Genomic DNA, 24,008 nt, shown 5'->3' with positions numbered 1-24,008 from the left:
TCTGGATTTATGTAAGGAGAGACTTTGTTTGAAAAGACTATTGCAATAGGAAGGTCATTTTACTATTTATTTGTATTCCTCAAAGTTCATGTGTTAGAAACTTAATCCCCAGTTCAAAAGTGTTTTAAGGCGGGCCTGATAAGAAGTGATTACATCATGAGGGCTCTACCCTCTTGAATGGATGAGTGTAATCATTATGGAAATGGGTTAGTTATTGCAAGAGTCAGCTTATTATAAAAACCAAGTTCAACCTTCCCTTGCTCTATAGCTCTTTCTCTCAGGTTTTCTCGCTCTTCTCTCTTCTTTCATGGGGAGATTCAGCAAGAAGACCCCCCCCATCAAATGTGAGTCTCTTGTTCTTGGCCTTTTCAGCCTGTAGAGAATATATATATATATACACATACACACACACATATATACCTATTCTGTGGTATTCTGTTTTAGCAACACAAAACAAACTAATACACACTTTGACCTCTGAATTTCTAGGCATCTCAAAAATCAAAGATAAAAATACTTTTCTTTCGAAGAAAGGGTTAAACATTAAATATGTGGAACATGAACTTTATGAGCACTGAAGGTGAGCAGACAGTAGGATCATAGAGGCTTAACAGCATATATTTAGGTGGTCTGACAATTCTTAGTGTGAATTGCTTAAAAGGAATGCCCTGCATCTTAGTACGTGCTTATATGTGGGGACAAAATAGAGTTGAGGAAATTGCGGGGTGGAGAGGAGTCTGACAGAAGCCTTGACAAGCCAAATGGGTGGGTAAGTTATGGATAATTGTGAGCACTTGGTCACTGGCAAACAATAGTCACATGTGAAAGTGGCAGCCTAGTGATACTTCCACTTTCATTAAGAAATATTTTCTGGGTTGGGTGTGGTGGCCCAAGACTGTAAACCCAGAACTTTGGGAGGCGGAGATGGGCGGATCACCTGAGGTCAGGAGTTCGAGACGAACCAGGCTAATGTGGTGACACACCGTCTCTACTAAAAATACAAAAATTAGCCAGGCGTGGTGGTGCGTGCCTGTGGTCCCAGCTACTTGGGAGTCTAAGGCAGAAGAAGTGTCTGAACCAGGGAAGAGGAAGTTGCAGTGAGCCGAGATCGTGGCTACTATACTCTAGCCTGGGTTGCAGAGTGAGACTTTGTCTTAAAAAAAAAAAAAAAAAAAAAAAAAAAAAAAAAAAACTTTCTGTAGAAAATGCAAATATCTTTCATGTTTAACTAAGTGTCCTGTAATATACTTTTATAAAAATATCGCCTTAGGATAATTTAGGAGTGATGTTGACGCATAATGTTTCCCAATATTATTATCAGAAACATTTTTTTACATCTTTTTAGATCAAGAAGCATCATGTAAAATTACACATTACTATCTCATATCATTGTAAACATTCAAATTTACAATCAGATACAAAATAAATCTTTTAATTCTGACAGAAGAATCCCGAGTAAAAGGGAAAAACATATAAGACCCTTAATATTTTCTAGGTAAGTCAAGGTAGGGGAAAACAGTATACTATGCAGTTTTTTATATATACACACACATATAATATATATTATATATAATATATAAAATATATATAATATAATATGTGTATATATATATATACATTTTTTTTTTGAAACAGTCTCACTATGTCACCCAGGCTGGAGTGAAGTGGTGCAATCTCAGCTCAATGCAACCTCCACCTCCCAGGTTCAAGTGATTCTTCCGCCTCAGCTTCCAGAATAGCTGGGACTACAGGTGCTTGCCACCACACCCAGCTAAGTTTTTGTATTTTTAGTAGAGATGGAGTTTCACCCTGTCAGCCAGGATGGTCTCGATCTCCTGACCTCATGATCCGCCTGCCTCAGCCTCCCAAAGTGCTGGGATTACAGGCATAAGCCACTGAACCTGGCCTGTAGTAATATAATTTTATAAAAGAAGAGACATTGAAAAATGTTTATAATGGCAACTAACCTTTACTGAGTGTTTACACTCATGTTTACAACTACTTCATGGATTAGGAATTATCTAAATGAGAAGAAAATGTGGGCTTAAAAATGTTAAGTAATAAATCCATTGTAACAACAGGTAATTACAGAGAAATGTTTCAGACTGATGCGTAATAACTCAGAGCCTAGGCACATGAGAACTGCTTCCTCTGACATGATGGACAAGAAAAAAATGATTAAATGAGGATAGAATCCCTAGAGAAAATATATACCTTGAAATATAAAATACTATCTAGGGACAGATCACAAATTTTCTTCGGAAATGTCTAACAGCCAAAAGCTAAGGAAAAATAAAGGTAAAAACCAGACATTTTTAAAAAAAATCTTTGCCTTTTTTTTGACGTTCAAAAGTTAAAAGTTTACTTAAAAATATAATCTCGGGGACATGATAGAAACTTATTATTTGTTGAAATGGAATTTAACACTAAGAGCCCACACATTTTCTTTGAAAATTATTTTCAATAAACCATTCTACTGGAGATTTAATAAGCATTTAAATGTCCTTTTTTAATACTTTTGAATGGCTGATGATTTTTGTATTTAATGAATTAATACATAGTGTATTCACTTCTGTACATGCCATTGATCTGTGATTTAACATATTTTTCAATGTCACTCAATTTATTGATTGATAATGTTCTTCATCTTTGATTTGTTACAACTATGTAAACATATATATTATATTTGTATTGTATTACATAGTTACATATTTTACTATATATGTATGTCTGACACATACATGTATACTATGTATGCACATGTATACATGCATATATGTATAAAAAATATAGGCTTACATACATATGTCCTAAATATGTGTACCTTTTAGTGTTTATTGTTGCATTATTTTAGTTCTCTAAATTTTGTATCATACTACAAAAGTTTTATACTTTATAGATTTACATTTCTGACCTAGAATGGAAAATCATTCCTTTTAGTATTCCTTTGAAAAATACCCTTATACTTTTGCTTCCGTGGATAAAAATTAAAATAATTGTGTTATATTAAATTTAAAAATAATTCAAGAAGTTGTATTTTGCAATTTTTGTTGTCCTCAATGAGGAACATGGTGTATACAAATACATAGATTAAAAAATAATTTTCTCTGTTGCATGGGAATGCGAAGTTTGAAGAAAAAATGTTCAACTCTGTCACTATGGTAATCTGATGACTGGAATTCAATTATTGTTTAGGAAACCTATTTATAACAAATAAATGATTCCTAATAGAAAAATGTCATCCAGGCTATTGGGAACTATGAATGAACTTTAAATACCCAGTGTGGACACTATAGAATTGAGTATCTCTGAAGACATAACTCTTGTAGTGGGAAGGCTAAATAGGTGCTGTACAAAGAAATGTTAAAGGTGATATTTACTGCTATGGGAAATAAAGATTTTAATCCAGAGGATGTTATGTGAGGGCAGCTCCCACACCTGCCTAATATGCATCTCCTCTATTCACACCTGGACTGTTCGCTGAGGAGAGACTAGCTCCCAAACTGTCCTCGAGACTACTTTAGGAACTGCTGCCACTGGGGTTCTTGCTGAAAGACATGACTGACAGTGCTGTACTGTGAAGTTGTCGTTCCTACCTGGCCATCTTCTAGGTAACTGATGTCATGTGTTGGCCTATGGTAATCTGTGATTCAGAATATTTATTTGAATCCTAGACAATTTCCTGGTCCATATTATGGTGTCACTGAAACTTCAAATAATATTTAAATCCTTTTTCTTACATGTTAATTATTTTGAAAATAGCAAAAGTCTATTATTTATATTTTTCTCTAAAGCTTATATGACACAAGAAAAAATCTACATTATTATAATGAATGTTACTTTTGTGGATCTTGTTCATGATAATTATTTTTTGTTTAAAATTTGACATTTAACAGTAATGTTTCAGACGAATTTGTTTTCCTATTCACAGCTTATCAGAATATTGTTAGTTGTTTCTTCTCATTTATTCCATCAAATCCTCAGAAAATATGTTGTAAAGTACTTTTGAGAATTACATATTACACTTGATGACCCAAGTAGCCTTACAGGGTGTTCTAAAGGTTAATGGATTTTTGTGTGTTGATTGATTTTTTTTTTTTTTAAGAATCAAAGGGAAACCATTTCAAGTGCCATCTTCCTTTCTCCTTTTCTCTAAAATCTATATTTATAATATATTCATTTGGATATTTATATTTTATTCTATTATTGAGACAGTTTTTTAAAGTTTCTCAAATTCTTTAACTGTTAAGGTTAAGTGAGGCATGTCTATTAATCTTGATAAGATTAAACCAAATGTCCATATTTTACTTAAAATTTATGGTTATGGAAATAAATTCCAAGACTTTTTGTGTCATAACATTAATGACTACAGTTTAAGTCAAACTACTAGAAAGCATGAATGCATAAGATGCACATTTTTTTGCATCATATTATGAGGTCATAGATTTTAAGAGCATCTCAAAAATAATAAAAATTGTCTTCAAGTAATCTAGGTTCATCAAGGGATTTAAGGAATAGATTATAATCAGATACACAAGAAAATGTCTGAATTTGCTCCTTAAAATGCGCAAACCAATATGGCTGTGGCTGGAATACCAATTTTATGTGTTTATTACTTAAATATTATTGTATTAATCTACTCTGGTTGCTGTAACAAAAATGTCACAAACTGGGTTATAATAATGGAATTTATTTCATACTTCTAGAGGCTTGAAGTCCAAGATCGAGGTGTCATCAGATTTGGTTTTTGGTGAAGCGTCTCTCTTGGGATTACAGATGGTGGCTTCTTGCGGTGCCTTACGTGGTGTTTTTCGTTGGTGTCTCCTCCTCTTAACGACATCAGTCCTATTGAATTAGACCTTCACCAGTTATGGTGCCACACTACTGTATATCTGAGCTTAATTTACAAAAATCATAAACTAAGTAAACTCTAATTACATGGGTATGTGGCTTTAAAACATTACTATGAATAAATGATTTTTTTAAATGATGATGAAGTCACCCACAAACATCAGGGAGATGACACTTCTCTTGTTCTTAGTTCTAGGAAATCATAAGGCACAGGAGGTTAAAAAAGAAAATAATTTAACCATAATTTCCTCATTAATGGTCCTGTCTCGAAAAACAGTCACACTGGGGGTTAGAACTTCAACATATAAATTTGATGGAGGGTGCACAATTTAGTCTATCCAGTCATAGACTGGATAGATTCTCACCAGGGACGTTTTAAGCCCATACAATCATAGTTCAGTAAAAGATCCAAGAAAGCTTCAATGACTCTCAAACAATTCCAAAGAGATTCAGAAAATTCAAAGCTAGTATTACATTCCTCCTATATTCAACTAAAATGTGTAGGATAACTAAATTCTAGTTCTAATATCTACAAAATTTTCTTATAAACTTTAGTCAATAGATAAATATCAGCAAATATCCTTTATTTTCAGGATTACCTTAGATTATATTGGATATTTCCGTAATGAGGTTATTCTTGAATTTTTCTTTTTCCTTACTTCACCCACCCAAGTCTTCAGCAAGTAAACTTAGCTTCTTATCATATTAATGTCTACAATCCCAAGGAAATGTACTATATTATTGAAAGGTCTAGTAATAGTAGGCAGTGTACAGGTCTTTATTGACGTTTAATATTCTAATTGATATTGATACTTTCCCTCTATGCATATGTCACTAATGGTACAAGAGATGAATAGAGGGAAGCAAGGTAAGGGTGAAAGTACAGTAGACACTAAAACCTTCACTTAATCTTTTGGCTCAGTATAAAGTGTCATATTACTGTATGTCTGGGTTTGATTTATCAAATATTAAACTTAACTAAATCAACTACGTCAAATGTATATATGACTTTAAAACTTTCCTATGAAGAAATAATAAAATAATGATGAAATCACCAGCACACATCAGGGAGAGGACACATCTCGTGGTCTTAATTCTAGGAAATCATAATGTACATTAGGTTAAAAAGAGAAGACAAGCACTATCCTCAAAAATAGCACAATAATTATGACGTAATAATATATTGTATATATTTATATTGTTTTTATTTTATATCTTCAACTTTGATTTTAGATTCAGGGGGTACATGTGTAGGTTTGTTTACCTAAGTGTATTGTAGATACTGAGATTTGGGGTACAAATGATCCCATCACCCAGGTAGTGAACATAGTACACAGTAGGGACTTTTTTGGCCCTTTCTCTCCTCCTCTTCTCCCACCTCCAGCAGTTCCCAGTGTCTATTTTTGCCATGTTTTTGTCTACGTATACTCACTGCTTAGCTCCCACTTATAAGTGAGAACCCGCAGTGTTTGGTTACCTTCTGTTCCTGCATAAATTCACTTAGGATAATGACTTCCAGCTACATCCATGTAGCTGTGAAGGACATACTTTCATCCTTTTTTTGTGATGGTGCAGCATTCCATGATGTATATATACCACATTTTCTTTACCCAGTCCAGCACTGATGGGCACCTAAGTTGATTCCATGTCTTTGCTATTGTGAATAGTATAACAATGAATGTAGAAGTGCACATGTCTTTTTTGTAGAACAATTTATTTTCCTTGAGCTATATGTCTAGTAGTGGGATTGCTAGGTTGAATGGCAGTTCTATTTTAGGTTGTTTGGGAAACTTCCAAACTGCTTTCCACAGTGGCTGAACTAATTTACCTTCCTTACCAGTGGTGTATAAACCTCCTCTTTTCTCTGCACCCTTGCCAGCAGCTGTTTTTTTGACTTTTTGATAATAGTCGGACTGACTATGAGACAGTATCTAACTGTGGTTTTGATTTGCATTTTTCTGATCATTAATGGTGTTGAGCATTTTTTCGTATGTTTGTTGGCCACTTATTTGTCTTCTCTAGAGAAGTATCTGCTCATGTATTTTGCTCGCTTTTTAATGGGGCACTCTCACAACTTCTATTCAACATAGTACTGGAAATCCTAGCCAGAAAAATCAGGCAATAGAAAGAAATAAAAGGCGTCTAAACAGGAAAAGAAAAAGTCAAATGATCTCTCTTCACTAAAGATAAAATTCTATACCTACCAAACCCTGAAGACTCCACCAAAAGTCTCCCAGAACTGATAGATGACTTTAGTAAAGTTTCAGGACACAAAATCAATGTGCAAAAATTAGTAGCATTACTATACAACAATAACATTCAGGATGGGAGTTAAATCAATAACACAATACCATTTACCATAGACACAAAAAATGTAATACCTAGGAATACATCTAACCCAGGAGGTGAAAGATCTCTATGAAGAGAACTATAAAACATCACTGAAATAAATCATAGATAACACAAACAAATGGAAAAAACATTCTATTCTCATGGTTTGGAAGAATTAATATCATTAAAATGGCCATAATGCCCAAAGCAATCTATAGATTCAATTATATTACAATCAAAATACAAACATCATTTTTCACATAATTAGACAAAAATGATTCTAAAATACATATAAATCAATAAAGAGCCAAAGCAACCCTAAGCAAAGAGAACAAAACTGGAGGCATCTTATTACCTGACTTCAAACTATACTCTAAAGCAACAGTAACCAAAACAGCATGGTACTGGCACCAAAATAGACACATAGACAAATGGACCAGAATACAGAACCCAGAAATAAAGTCACATAGCTCCAGCCACCTGATCTTTGACAAAATTGGCAAAAATAAGTATTGGGGGAAAAAGTCCTTATTCAATAAACAGTCTGGGGTAGTGGGCTAGCCATATGCAAAAGAAAGAAACTGGGTCCCTATCTTTCACCATATGTGGAAATTAACTGAAGATGAACCAAAGATTTAAATATAAGACCTCAAACTGTAAGAATACTAGAAGAAAACCTAGGGAAAAACATTCTGTACATTGGCCCTGGCAAATAATTAATGAGTAAGCCCTCAAAAACAATTGCAACAAAAACAAAATTTGACAAGTGAGACTTAATTAAAGAGCTTCTGCACATCAAAAGAAAAGATCAACAGAGTAAATAGACAACTGACAGAATGGGATAAAATATTTGCAAACTATGTGTCAGACAAAGGTCTAATATCCAGAACCTATAAGAAACTTAAACAATTCAGCAAGCAAAAATACAAATATGTTTATAATTATACGTACAGATGGTCTCTGACTTATGATGTTTCAATTATTAACACAACTTTTCAAATTTATCATGGTGCCAAACCAAATTGCATTTAGTAGAAACCATATGTCAAATTTTGAATTTTGATCTTTTCAAAGACTAATGATACGATTTACTTTATGATAATCTCTTGCTATCCTGGGCAGTGGTAGTGAGCCTCAGTTCCCAGTCAACCATGTGATCACATGGGTAAACAACCAATACCTTACAATGTACTATGTTGCCAGATGATTTCTACCCAACTGTAAACTAATATATGTGTACTGAGCACATTCAAAGTAGGCTACACAGCTGGGCATGGTGGTTCACACCTGTAATCCCGGCATTTTAGGAGGCCGAGATGTGCACATCACTTGAGGCCAGGAGTTTGAGACCAGCCTAGCCAGATGGCGAAACCTCTTCTATACTAAAAATATAAAAATTAGCTGGGTGTGCTGGCACTGGCCTGTAATTTCAGCTACTGGGGAGGCTGAGGGACAAGAATCGCTTGAACACAGCAGGTAGATGTTTCAATGAGACGAGATGACGCCACTGTACTCCAGTCTTGGTGGCATGGCATTACTCTGTCTCCATCAATCAGTCAATCAATCAATCAATCAAGTATGCTATGCTAGGCCATGATGTTCAGTAGGTTAGATGTATTAAAGGTATTTTTAACTTAGGATGTTTTCAATTTATGATTAGTTTAAGAATAATTTAATAATTATTATATGTGATGTATGATATATAACTATATATTTATAGTTATATACATTTATTTTACATTCTTCTTACATTGTTGTACCTGATTTAGAATATGCATGTTGATCAAGCTAGTAGTCGTGTATATCATTCAAAAATAAATATTTTCCAGCGTGTTTGCTGAAGTAATTTTTTATCATCTAATTGAATGGTTAAACAACCAGTTTTGGTGACCAAGTGCCTGAATAACCGAGGCAGCCCCACACTGGTGAATCTGCCTCTCTCTTCTTGGTTCTATCATTCATACAGCAGTGGAGAGATCATCTTAAAACTGACACCAGAATAAGTTACTCCCTCTTACAATACTCCAGTGACTATCCATTACTTCTATTTAAGGTTCTTTGAGTTTCTAAAAGTTCTGGCCCCCATCATTTTTCTTGACTCATCTTGCTCCTGCAGCTCAGTGATAAAACATTTCCTATGTCTAAATCTTTCATACATTTCATACATTTGCAGTTTTGTTTATACACAATTTTTTCCTTAATACATATTTTAGAGGTCTTTATTCATCAATCTAGTGTCTAATTCACCTTTAAAGTAATAATACAACTTATTAATCTTGACTGAGTTTCAGTTTGTTTCTTATTTGCAAAAAGAATAAAGCAGTTTGGCATATTCTCTTCTGATTTTGTGCATATTTTATTCTATGATGTAATAGTAATGGAAAACAGCAAAGTGTGGAGGCTAAGATCCTTTTATATTCATATAAAATTATGCATATATTTGCATTTAAACATATAAAAAATATACTTTCCTACATTCTATTATAGAAATAATCCTTACGGTTTTATAAACAAAAAACTGATCTATAATTATTTTTTCTTTGTTGTTTTAGCACCAATATTACAAGAGTTGTTTGGAAGTTAAAAAGGGAGATGCATTATTTGTACTTCTTAATGTATAATGTCAAGTTGAAGTGGAATTTTTATTGAGTTTATTACTCTTGTTTCAGCAATGTTAAAACAAGTTATCTGTGAGTTTGCATTGTAGGATGACTGACTTAGCCTACTACACTGTCAAGTTAGAAATAGATGCTCCTTTCAAAATTTGTTTTCAATTTTTATCCCAGTCTAGATGGCAACTCTATCAATTTTCTCTTTCCCACTGATTTTGAGAGTGTTTTTTATTCACAATAAGTATTTGAAAAGTAAATGCCTTTATTGTCAGAATCATCAAGCCATCCATTGTTTTACACAAGATAAATGCAAGAGGAATGATTTTGGAGTTGTATTTGTTTCATTATTTCTGTTCCTTTTATTGATAAATATTCCAAATTTCCACATTTTCCATTTGTTTTGGTGACCTAGCTTAGGTGTTTGAATTTGAGGTGTTGAATATGGGAGGTTAAAATTGTGTCTATGAGAGACACAGAAGTCATTACTGCACAACATCAAGTATAGTTTGGTAGGGGTTGTATATTTTATCAAAATACATTTTATCCCAGTATTATCCACAATTATTTTGTCACTTTGTCATTTTATCTAACGATCCCTTGTTGGACATATATGAAGCTGTGATCGTTCCAAGAGGACAGCATGCATAATGCCCACAGGTAGAGGAAGGCCCTGCCTGAAACTAGTTCGGAAGTACAGGGTTATAATTTCAACAGTTAATGAACAGAATTTTGCAGTAAAAGGGAAAAGATTTCAAAAATCATCATAAGTCCTGAGAACTAGACAACCAGAGGCCCACTTGATAACAACACGCTAGGTCTCCACAGAAGACTAGTTAACTTATTGAACTGCAAGCTCCATAGTCCCATGCCACTATTCATGTCCTGTTCATAAATAACAAAGGTTTGTGCAGCTCAGTCAGACAGGTGTTTATTGGGCCCTGGAGCTGGAAGCATTTGTCTTTCTTGGTGTGTGGTTTCTAATATTTTTTTTCCGTTTCCCTCCACCTGCCCCCCAGCACCCATTTGCATAGTAGTTATGATGTGAATAATATGGTCAGGGATGGATAATTGCTTCATAGCCAAATCTTCCTTAGGAAGACATTGTGTCAACAGGGAATAACAACGACAAACACAAACCAACAGTAAAAATAACTTGGCCCTAAGGCTTATTGGAATTTTTATTTAGTTATCTTTTATGATTTTTTCTACTGTTGAGGGGGAACTGGGGAGTGAACTTAGAATTTTAAGAGTCTGTGAGTTTGATAAAAAGATTAATTAAAACTCTTATTTATGCTTACCTCCATCATGGAAAAAAATATTGTGCACAATTTACACTTACTAAGAAAATACAGAGTGATTTTGAAATCAACCACTAATACCACCATCACTGGTTTCCTTACAATCACTCCTTTCTTTCACATCAAGTGCCCTACTGATGTATTTTCCTTTAAAATCCAGCCCGGCAGATAGATGTTATCTCAGTAGCTTACTGTTTGAAAATGAGATTGACGAATTGTGATTCAGCCATGTCAATGAGACACATGAGACTTATTTTTGCCATTGCTGCTGGATAGCAAAAGAATTGAGGAAATGGATGCAAATTACATTGAGAAGTTTATTTTCTGAAGTATTATTTTTACCATATAAAATAGTTGACCTAATAGTGAGGTTTCATATTATTAAATTCCCTGGCATCTAAATGATGGTATTATATAACTTTCTTTTGAGTTTGTTTGGACATTATAGCAATGTAAGATTCAGATCAGGAATAACTCATCAACTGACTTTTCTACTGGAATGTGAAGTCTTGAGGTGAGGTTGATTAATATTCTGTTGTGTCCCATTTAAGATTCTTCAGAGAAAATAGAGTCATATAAATTTCAGTGGGCCAAAGTGTTGGTAACATAATTCTCAAATTGATTCAAAGGCCAGGATAGATGTTTCTGAAACTCTGTAGTTCTTTGTTTCTGAGGAGTACAATAACCCTCAGAGAGAGCAGTTAACTCCTATTGATTATTAACAGCTTATAATTATTCATGAGAGAAAACAAACTTACTTGGCCTTTAGGGACAATTCTAGGTTGACCTCAATTACTCATTTCTATTGATTTCATATAGAAATATATAGACAAATAAGGTGGCCAAATAGTAAGGGTATTTCTTAGGCCATAATATATGCACAGCTTCTTTTTATTCCTCATTAGAGTTTGGTGTCTTTGAGGAATTTCTTTCTTTCGTTCTTGTCCTGCTGCTTGTAGGAGAAGAGCCTGGAGTTATCTTCACCTAGGAGTTGCCCTACCCGGAGGCCTATGACCTAGAATAAATTTCCTAGAATAAGATTTTTTTTTTTTTTTTTTTTTTTTTTTACCATTGGAATAGTCCGTTTAAAGGAAACTAAAGAAAAGAGGGAAAAATAATGAAAATTAAATAATAAGAAAGTCCTCTCTATGCTTATGTCTACCTTGCAGTCTTTGTAAAAGGGGGGTTAAATCTTGGCAACAAAGCAGGATTTAGAAATTTGTGATTCAATATCTGCAATGGTTCTATCTCTATCCTTCACAAACAGGAAAAACAAAAGGCAAATGGCATTTATTCTAGAGAAAAGGAGTGGTATCTTAGAGATGAAGCTCTTCATTTATTTAGGTAATAAATGATCAGAATGATTCAAACAAGTTCGGACTTTACATACCTATCTGTTTTCTTCATAAAGTACTACCTCTTAAAAATACTATCTTAAGCTATTTATGTGTTGCAAACATTTTAAACATATCATATGTTTCATACACAGATTTTTTAAAACACAAACTCACAAAAACACTAATGCATATTATGAGATTTAAAAGGTAAGGCATTTTGGCCGGGCGCGGTAGCTCAAGCCTGTAATCCCAGCACTTTGGGAGGCCGAGACGGGCGGATCACGAGGTCAGAAGATCGAGACCATCCTGGCTAACACGGTGAAACCCCGTCTCTACTAAAAAATACAAAAAACTAGCCGGGCGCCTGTAGTCCCAGCTACTTGGGAGGCTGAGGCAGGAGAATGGGTAAACCCGGGAGGCGCAGCTTGCAGGGAGCTGAGATCGCGCCACTGCACTCCAGCCTGGGCCACAGAGAGAGACTCCGTCTCAAGAAAAAAAAAAAAAAAAGTTAAGTCATTTTAATACTTGATAAGATAGTAGCAATTTAACATGCTACAAGTAACCACAGTTAATACAGTATTTTTTATTGAAATATGTAGGGCTTCTGCTTAAAAACTTTCCATGAAAGAATAGGCCTTCTCTCTTTGAGAAAGTCCATTTCTCTGTCTTCAGTGCTTTGTTTACTAAACAAGAAGGCAGCTTTACTAGGGAAACACATGGAAGTGTGAGACAGTACACAAAGAAGTAGAAATAGACTTGATAACCTGCTGGGGTGGCAGATGTTGCTCCATGTCACAGTTTGAGGTCCATGCATGTGACCATTTTCTGAAATAAACAAATCCACAGTTTCGATCAGGTTGTCATAGGTTTTTACAATTCCCTCATACCAACTTCCAATATCAAATAAGGACTAGTGTTTTAGAAATCTGTATGCTTCTCCTCAAATTTTTGTTATTGAGATGTAAAATATATTTTTAAATTAATTACCATTTTAACTATTGTACTTTTGTAATTGACAAAATAATTTCTAATTATTTACATATTTGTAAGAAAGACAAACCAAAACCAAAGACTTATTCTTTTTCTGAAATATGTATATGTGTGTGTGTATATGTACATATTAAATCATATCAGTCTTTTGTGAGTAGGAAGAGTTAACCAGCATAATTTTAATGGTGGGTTTTTTGGTTTGTTTGTAGGCAGAGACCTTCAAATATTGATTTGTTGTTTATTTATCATGGGATGCAACAGAGAGGCATAAAAGAGTAACTGAGAAATAAAATCTTTGCTTCACTCATAGTAGCCCTGCTTTTGAGGTTTGTCTGACCTTTATAACTATCTGAATGTAGCTTTTATGGCTTAATCATAATTTGGCAATTCAAAAACATTACTATATATGATGTATTTTTTTCTAAGCAATAAAATGCATTCAGAGTTATCAAGTTGAATATGATATAAAAAGAGGTTGAGGTTTCATTGTTATCTGGTGACAGCATGGTAAATTAAGGAGATAATTACTAACATATCATTAGATGCAGACACAGGAGATCAACTTGCATATCTTTCAGTTTCTTTAGTAGGTTTATTATTATCAACGTTTACACTCTTTGTTTTTTTTGTATCAATATGATATCCATCTATATCTGTAGCTATATCTATTTATATGTATTTCTGTATCTCCTGACAAAGGAGAGCAGATTTAAAGGAGTGATATCCTAAAAACCAAACTTTCTCATATGACAAGTTCAAACAGATTCAAGCTAGTAAGCTACATTAGAAAGATTATTAGTTCTCAGAAATAATTAGCAGAACTCAGGAGGAATACTTTTCTTTTTTGGACATCTTTATAACAAAGATGGGATACAGAGACAGTAAATTTTTTTTTAAGTTTAATCCAAACTTCAGTGTTTATCAATTCCCCTCCTCAACATAATTTGTTATTCTTTTGTAATGTAAAAATTTGCTTGATATTTACTAATATTACCTCCTTCTCCCTCAAAAGAAATCCCATAACATGTTGCTTAGTTTCTGAAACTCAGAACTCCTCTATTGAATAAATAATGACATCACCAAAGCAAATAATTTTGTAATTTATTACAGACATTTTCTTAAGTCCTTGCATGGATTACTTTTGTCTTTTTCTCTCTCTGACACACACATATATATACACACACACAAGCACACACACACACACACACCCCTTGAGAAAATAATTAATATCATATCTACTTTTCAAACAAGAAACAGAGAAAGATTAGAGTTAGTAAGCAGCTAGACTGAGTTATCATCACAGACCATAGTCTAGTCTGTGCTATTGACAAAGTCTATGTTACTACATTGGATTATTACACTAAATTAACTTATGTAACATATTGTTATCCTCCATATTTTTGTAACAGCTTTAAGCTATAATTGATATGCAACACAATTCACCCATTTAAAATGTACCACTCAATGTATTATGCAACCACAAACACAATCAACTTTGAAATTTCCATCACCCTCCAAAAATAAATACCCTTTTTTCCCTTTATATACCTCCTAAGAGGTATATAATACCTCCTAAGATATCTGTATATATCCTAAGATATCAATACCTCCTAAGAAATCACAACTAAATAGTTTCTGTCTCTATGAATTTTTCTTTTAATGTACTCATATATGTGGTCTTTGGAACTGTCTTTCATATAGCCTAATATTTTCATAGTTAAATCATATTGTACTATGTATCCATCCTTCAATCCTTTTTGTGGCCAAGTAATACGTCAAAATGTGGATATAACACATTTTGTTTATCCATTTGTCAGTTGATGGACATTTGGTTTATTTCCATCATATGGCTTTTTTGTAGGATGCTGCTATCCATATTTGTGTGCAACTTTTTGTATAAAGATAAGTCTTCATTTTACTAGGGAATATATCTAGAAGTGGAATTGCTGAGACATATGGTAACTTTATGTGTGATTGTTTAAGGAACTACCAGAATGTTTTAGAAAGCAGTTGTAACATTTTACTTCTCTGTCAGCAGCATATGGGGGTTCTCACTCTCTGACTCCACACCTCTCTAACAGTTATTGTCTTACCTTTTTATTCTTTTTTGAGTCAGGGTCTTGCTGTGTTACCCAGGCTAGAGTGCCCTGGTGCAAACATAGCTCACTGCAGCCTCCTCCTGAGCTCCAGAAACCCTCCTGCCTCAGTTTCTCTTATAGCTAGGACTGAAGGTGTGTGCCACCACACCCAACTAATTTTTTAAAAAATTTCTGTAGAGACGGGGCCTCACCGTGTAGCCTAGGCGGATCTTCAACTCCTGGGCGCAGGCAATCCTCCATCTTGGCCTCCCAAAGTGCTGGGATTACAGGCATGAGCCAGTGCACCCTGCCTGGCTTTTTAATCCTAGTCATTCTAGTGGGTTACCTAATAGTATGATTGCCAATTTGATTTGCCTTTTCCTCCTGACTGATGATGTTGAATATCTTTATGCATGCTTGTTAGCCATCTGTATATCTTCTAATCAGAACGAGGATATTATGCTATGTGAAATAAGCAAGACATAGAAAGACAAATACTGTCTGACCTCGTTTATATGTGGACTCTAAAAAAGTCCAACTCATAGAAGTAGAGGGTAGAGTGGTAGTTTCAAGGGTCTGGAGGCAAAAGAAAATGAGGAAATGTTGCTCAAACGGCACACACTTTCAGTGAGACAATGAAAAGTTCTAGGGATCCCATGCATAGCATAGGTGGTGATGAATGTAGTAATTTAATTATAATTATTATACCATGTGTATTTATACCTACTCGTCATGTTGTACACATTGAATATATTTAGTCTTTGTCAATTAAATATTTTAAAATAAATCATTATAAAACAAGAACTTTTACCATTTAGCAAATAATACACTATTTTTTTAAGAACAGTTCTATGTGTACAGAAAAGTTGAGGGGAAGTACAGAGAGCTCATATATGTTTGCTCCACTCCTGCACATGGTTTCGCCATTAATATCTTTCATCAATGTCATCCATTTCTTACAATTGAGAAACCAGTATTTTTGTTTTTTTACTTTTAATCTAAATTCATGGGTACATGTGCAGGCTTCCTATATATATATATATAAATTGCATGTCACGGGGGTTTGGTGTACAAATTACTTTATTACCCAGGTAATAAGCATAGTGCCCAATAGGCAGTTTCAGTCCTCACACTCCTTCCACCCTTTTGTCTCAGGTAGGTCCAGATGTCTGTTGTTCCCTTCTTTGTGTCCATATGTATTCTGTGTTTAGCTTCCACTTACATGTGAGAACGTGTAGTATTTGGTTTTCTGTTCCTGCATTAGTTTGCTTAGGATAATAGCCTCTAGCTCCATTCATGTTGCTGCAAAGGAAATTATCTCACTCATTTTTGTGGCTCCATAATATTCCATGGTGCGTAGGTACAACTTTTTCCTTATCCAGTCTGCCATTGATGGGCATTTAGGTTGATTCCATGTTTTTGCTACTGTGAGTAGTGCTGTGATGAACATACACGTGCCTGTGTCTTTATGGTGCAACAATTTATATTCCTTTGATATATACCCAACAGTGAGATTGCTGGGTCAAATGGCAATTCTGTTTTAAGTTCTTTAAGAAATTGCCAAACTGCTTTCCACAATGTCTGAACTAGTTTATACTCTCACCAACAATGCATAAGCATGAGAAACCGATATTCATGCACTGCATGGTTTACATTAGGGTTCACTCCCTGTATTTTACAGTTTTATGCATTTTGAAGGATGCATAACTTTACACATCCAGCATTATAGTATCATACAGAATAGTTTCATTGCCCTGAAAATTTGCTGTGATCTGTCATTGCATCCTGCCCTTTCTCCCTCTGAACCCCTGGCCACCACTGACCTTTTTACTGTCTCTGTATGTTTTTCCTTTCCAGAATGTCAGATAGACAGAATAATACAGAATTTAGGCTTTTCAGGCTGGTTCCTTTCACTTAGCAATAGGCATTTAAGATTATTCCATATCTTCTCATGTCTTTATAAACCATCCAATTTCATTTTACGGATTACCACAGTTTGTTTACCCTTTCACCGATTGAGGAGAATCTTGATTGTTTTCATTTTTTGGAAACTATGAATATGTTGTAAACATTTGTTCATAGGTTTTTTTTTTTTTTTTTGAGGACATATGATTTCAACTGCAATTGATGGATTATACAAAAACACTATGTTTAGCTTTTAAAAGCTACCAAAGTGTCTTATACAGTGGTTGCAACTATTTTCATTCCCACCAGCAATGAATGAGAATTCCTGTTACTCCATATCCTTACTAGCAATTTGGAGTTGCCAGTGTTTTATTTTTTATTTCTTTTTAAGTTTAAAAAGTAGTTTACTAAACAGCTCTCATAGCGTAGGAAAAAGTCCAGAAGGTTACACACCAGAATTCTTACAGAGGTTATATATTTTCATGGTAGAATTAAAGAGGCTTTTTTTGGTTTGTTTTTCAAATGCTCTCTGGCCATTTAATTAGTAATTATATAAAAAAGGTCTTGCTTTCATATTTCTAAAGTGAAAATTAACCCTCTGAACATTTGTTAATTCTAATTGAAGTTTTCATGGTTTTTAACATAAAATTCAAGCAAGGAGAACATTACCAAATAAACACTGGAATTACAAAAGTGTATTTTAGATATTGCTATTTGTTGATGAAATACATGATAATCAGATACTTTCTTTAAAGTTTATAAAATACAGACAACTAAGCATATAGCTTAATATTTTGTTTCTCAATAATCTTCATATCAAGGCACATTTGTCATTGTCTGAACTGACCATAATACATGTCATTTACAAAAATATCTGTTGGTTAGCTTTGTTAGTGGAAAGGTGAGGAAGTTGGACTTTTGAGAATATATTTGACCAGCAAAGTTAAAATGGAGAAGAGTTGATTTGTTTTTTGAGTTTACATAAGGTATACTGTCATTCCTAAAGTCAGAGGTGTACTAAGGGCCAAAAATTCAAACATACCCTAGTGCCATATTATGGACAAAGAAAGACCATCTAGCAATTAACTAGTCAGGCTTAGCTAAGACTTTGCAAATTCAGGAGTCCCACAGTAGCTTTCTGTGTCTGTACATACTGTGGCTGCCTTCTTTTGGATTAGAGCTCTCTCTTTTTACATTTGTAGTTTGAAAAAAAATTAAATAATACTTGCAGGAATTACTCAGTGAACTTCCACATACCCGTTACCTGGATTCACCAGTTGTTAACATTTTGCCACATTCACTTCACCACTCTCTACATAATGGTAGTGTTTTACTTTTACTCAACAATTTGAGAGTAGGTTGCAAACATCCTGGACCTCTCTTCTAAACATTAGCATGGATGTCCTAAAAACAGATATTCTTTTATGTAGTCCTGATACAGTGATCAAATTCAAGAAGTATAACTTCGGCACAATGGTATCATATAAATACAGAGTTCATGTTAAATTAGTTTCTAATTATACCAACAATGTTTTCTTTTTTCTTTAAAATTTTTATTTTAGGTTCAAGGGTAGAGGTACAGGTTTGCTATATAGGTAAAGTGTATGTTGCAGGGGTATGGTGTACAAGTTATTTCATCACCCAGGTAATAAGCATAGTACTCAATAGGTAGTTTTTCCATCCTCACCCTCCTCCAACCCTCCACCCTCAACGAGGCTCCAGTATCCGTTTTTTCCTTCTTATCATTTGAGTGTGCACATGTGTGTGTGTGTTGTCTCTTTATGACATGTAAGAGTTCTTAAATATTCTTGCTGTGAGTCTTATCAGAGTTATGATTTGCAAATATTTTCTTCCATCTTGTGGATTTTCTTTTCAGTTTCTTGAGATTGTCCCTTCAGGAATAGAAGTTGTATTTTGGATTAAGTCTAACGTATGTATTTTTTCATTTATTACTTGTATTTTGATGTCATATCTAAGGAACCACTGCCAGGTTGGTGGTTAGAAATATTTGTGCCAATGTTTTCTTATTACATATTTGTACTTTTTCTTCTTACATTTCTGTATCTGATCTATTTTGAGTTAATTTTTGTATGTGATACGAATTATGAGTACAACTTGCTTCTGTGCATGTGAATATCCAATGGACTCGGCACGATTGATTGAAAATACTGTTCTTTCCCTGTTGAATGCCTTCGCACTCTTGTAAAAATCAATTAACCATGTTTGTTTGTTTTCTCTGGACTCTCAACTCTATTCTATTGATTTGCAAGTCTATCACATGCTGCTGCCACACTACCTGGCTTACTGTTGCTTTGTCACAATTTTTGAAAGCAGAAAGAGTAGTTCCTCCATCTTTGCTCTTTTTCATGATTTTTTAGGTTATTTTCAGTCCTTTGAGTTCCTAAATTAAATGTAGAACTGCCAATCTTTACACACAAGCCTGCTGAGATTTTGATAAGAATTCCATTGAATTTGTTGATTAATTTGGGGAATACTGCCATATTAACAGTATTAAGTCTTAAGTTACATTAGCATGGATGCCTTCCATTTATTTAGATCTTTAATTTATTTCCTAACATTTTTGTAGTTTTCAGAATATAAATTTTGCTGCTTTTGTTAAATTTATTCCTAAATATTTTTAATCTATTGCAAATGAAATTGTTTTATTAATGTCATTTTCCATTTTTTCACTACTGTCTTACATATTTTTCAACTCCATTTTGAACCTTGATAAGTACTATAGTGAGTTATATTAAAACTAATTGACAAATGTCTGAGTCAGATGTAATCTGATATGTTCTGACATTCTAAATCTTTCGTTAATAGTTCTAAATAAATGATATAAAAGACAAAAATAAATCAATAATATATAAACTATATAAAAGAGAATATGTTCCAGTAGAAACAAAACTCAGTGCTATAAAACTTCATATTAAGGTATAGTAAGAATTTTGAATAGATTAAAATAATTTATCTCTACTTTGAAGGCGAGACCTTCAAAACTGATTTTAGAGCACTAATATATTATATTCCACTCCCAAGATTTGTAATACTAGTTTAAACTTAACTACTTACTCAATTTTCAAGAAAAGATTTTATGTGAAATATTAAGCCTGAAATAATAATTTTCCAAAATATTATTCATTTTGTAACAGTAAATCCCAGAAATTAGCAGGTAACAAATTAATACACATCGTCTTCCTGGAAGCTGTTATAATACACAAAGTAGAGCAAATATCTGTTGAAAAGAAAATATTTTGAAGATTGTTAAGTGAAATTAGCTGATGTTCAATTTCTGAGTCCTTGTTCACATGTACATACAGAATTTGTTTATGTATCCTTGTTTTTTAGACAAGAAATATTTCATGGGCAATAAAATATTATTACAAACCACATTTTGTTTCACATTTTTTCTCTCTTGAAAAATTAATAAATTTGATAAAAGCAGCCAGCTTAATGGAAAATTCAGGCTTCACTTTGTAAAAAAAAAAATATTGTTTGTACAGACTTTAATACAGATAGAAGGTGAATTCCTGAGATAGAATCAGTCATAAGATCTCAAATCTACTGCTTTCCTCTGCTACATTTCTGGGAGGCTGAAAACCTTAAAACATATTTAAAACACTGCACTGAAAAAACACTTATGTGCCAGGGAATTGACTTTGCTCTTTTTAAATGCTAATATGTGAGTCAGCTACATTTATATGGATGTTGACAGAAAATGCCAGATTCCTGGATCAGAAACAAAGAAATCATATCAGCATAGTTGTTCTGGTTTCTTCAACTCTAAATCCCACAGGGCAATGCCTAGGGCCAACTGATGCTGGCTTGTGTGGTGGATTATTCCACAGGAGAGGAGAACTCTGAGCATGAGAAAAACATTGATGTAATCACAGGCAGGAAACAAGCCCACTCTCTTTGCAGAGAGAGGCATTTCTTTTCCTCTCCAAATCCCATAATACATAAACAGGCCAGAAAAAAAAAATGATCAAGGTTCAGGGTCTAATAATCCCAATTACATAGCAAGATCTATATGAGCACAATAATTTCATGGTAGACTTCCTCTCAACAATCCATCTTAGGTCATACAGTTTATTGACCTCTGGAACATTTTCATATTAGTATGCTATTCTATCAACTACTCTAAATAATGTGACACATAGAGGCTGAAACCGAATCCTTTCAGTTTGTGTTTTTCTTAACCATACCTTCAATATTTCATGCCTATTCAGATGGGGGAAAAAAAAATCCCATACATCATTGAGTCTACCTTAGAAAACTAGGAGGCTTTCTTCTTAAATCTCTATTTTGAATTTCTATTTGCCCCAAAGTAATAATCCAACTATTTCAGGATTCATCACTTATTTCACTAACTGCCTACATCTGCAAGGGGAAAGTATTGGGCAATTCCATCAACCAGATCCACTATGTCCAGTGACTTGAACCTGACCTGATCATCTTCCAAGCGCAAGGTGGTGGTATTGATACTTTAAGCTAACATCAGGGAAAATAAGCCCACTACATTTTCTAATTGAACAATCCCTATCCTAGCAATAAACTCCTACAGGTTGTGCATAAATCGTAAGACAATGATCACTCTAGTGAACTTCATCAAGTAACTTGGGGTCACCTCCTACTGGAGAGATTCTGCAGTTGTCTGAGGGCTACCGATAGAACAGAATTAGCATTTCTTAAAAATGTGAAATTATCTTTTGACTTCAACAATGCACAATGCATTTCAGTTTGAGTAGCAGAAACATTTCTGCCAGGCTTCCACATAAAAAGTTTAATCATGTTGACACACATGGTGCCCTCAGGATAAACGTGTAATTGTCTCAATTGCTGTTTAGAATTTTCACACTAGAAATTTCTTTAGTTGGGAAGGGTGACTTGATTCCAATTGGTTGCATCAGAGAGCAGATCCTTACCGTGGGCATCTGCATTCGTAAATCAGACTTTCTGGTTGGCAATAAAGATCTTATTCTCTGACAGTTTACAGCTTCAAAGAGAATTTTCTTTAATCTTCCATTATCTAGTCTCCAAAGTGGCAGTACAGACAGCTAGAGTGTAGGCAACAGCCTGGGATAATAAAAATGTCCCTAAGTTCATCAAGGGAAGTATTGGCTTGGTTATGGGAACTTTCTTGAGCTCTGCCAACTGAACAGATAGTCCATATTGGCTTTGGTTGTATCTAGCTTGTGCCGATTTTGGACAGATGGTTTTCCAAAGCAGTACAATGCACACTATTATATTTCAGCATGGGCAAGCAATCAGTGAACCAAGTCCAAGCATTTGGGGAAACCTCTGTGAGTGGAAAGCCTCATTAAGCCAGCAGTTTTACTTAAGGCAGTGAAGTGAGAGATAAATTTTCCCCCAAAGAGGTAGCTTTTACTTTTTAGTATAAATCTGAGATGTTGCTAAGGCCATGTCAGCTGAACTCCTAAGAATACCATTTTTGTTTTTCTTAATAAGCAAGGCTGGTGGGCCCATCTCACCTTGTTTTTCATTAAGTCTAAGGTGATCCATCACAAGATACGTACATTAAGCTGGAGACTCACAGGCCTCCATGAATTCAGCTTTTTCAAAAGAAGCATACTTGCTGTTTACATCAAACAGGTGAAACCATTGCTCTGGGAAATAGCTTATCTAGTACCATGACTGCAGCCAATTTTCAAGCTAAAATATTATCTTCGTCCTCCTGTGATCATATATCATTTCTCTTGTGCTACCTGGGAGAGGATGGGAGGGCAGGTTGTAGAATGAATTACATGTCTCTCTATCTCTGCACACAATTCTTCTTGAGTGGGAGGATCCTCTCTGACATATATGGACTAAGAAAGTGCAAACATGTAGGACATCAACTATGGGGGCTTAAGCAATAGTCAATTTAACATTTTTTCCTACTATAGATGCCTTCCAAGGCCTATTAAAAAATTTGTAGTGCCCCTTTCTTCTATGGAACCAGCTAAAATAGTAATTTGGGCACTTAATTCCAGTAGAGTCATGAAAATGTGTGTCTTCCATCCTGTTCCCTGGAAGGTTGCCACAATACTCATATCAAGTATGGCTTTGTCCCCACTGGAGGCAAGGAGACTACATACATATTTTCCTTTAAAGTAAATAAAGTCAGGGTAAAGAAGCGGACTAGGATCTGGACACGCACATACACACATGCATACAGAGAGGTCATTTTCTGAAGCATTAGAGAAAAAGTCTGGGACAGTAAGAGCCTAAATACCAGTCAATGATTCATCTATTGTTTCCTACAAGAGGTTTTCAGTCTTATAAAACTCTCCTTGTATGAACCATAGCTCCCTTATAGCAGCCAGGACTCACTGCTGAAAACTTGGAGAGGTTTTATTGTCATCTCAAAATAGATTAAAGGTTGACAAAAATATATATATGAGGAAATTAGCAGTAGGGCTTTCCACTTGCTGTCATTTCTTATTGTTGAGCATTATATGCCTCAAACCTGCATGACTCAGGTGAACTAGCCAATGCTGTAATTATGTGGTTATAGAAGTCATGAATTTTTCTCAGTTCATGTTCACTGTAAGTTTATGTCTCTGTAAATATTGTCATATTGTCTGAAGTTAGTAGAACCTT

The sequence above is a fragment of the Piliocolobus tephrosceles genome, chromosome X (assembly GCF_002776525.5).
Source record: "Piliocolobus tephrosceles isolate RC106 chromosome X, ASM277652v3, whole genome shotgun sequence".
In the NCBI taxonomy this organism is placed as follows: Eukaryota; Metazoa; Chordata; class Mammalia; order Primates; family Cercopithecidae; genus Piliocolobus; species Piliocolobus tephrosceles.
Note: the sequence above shows the minus strand (reverse complement) of the source record.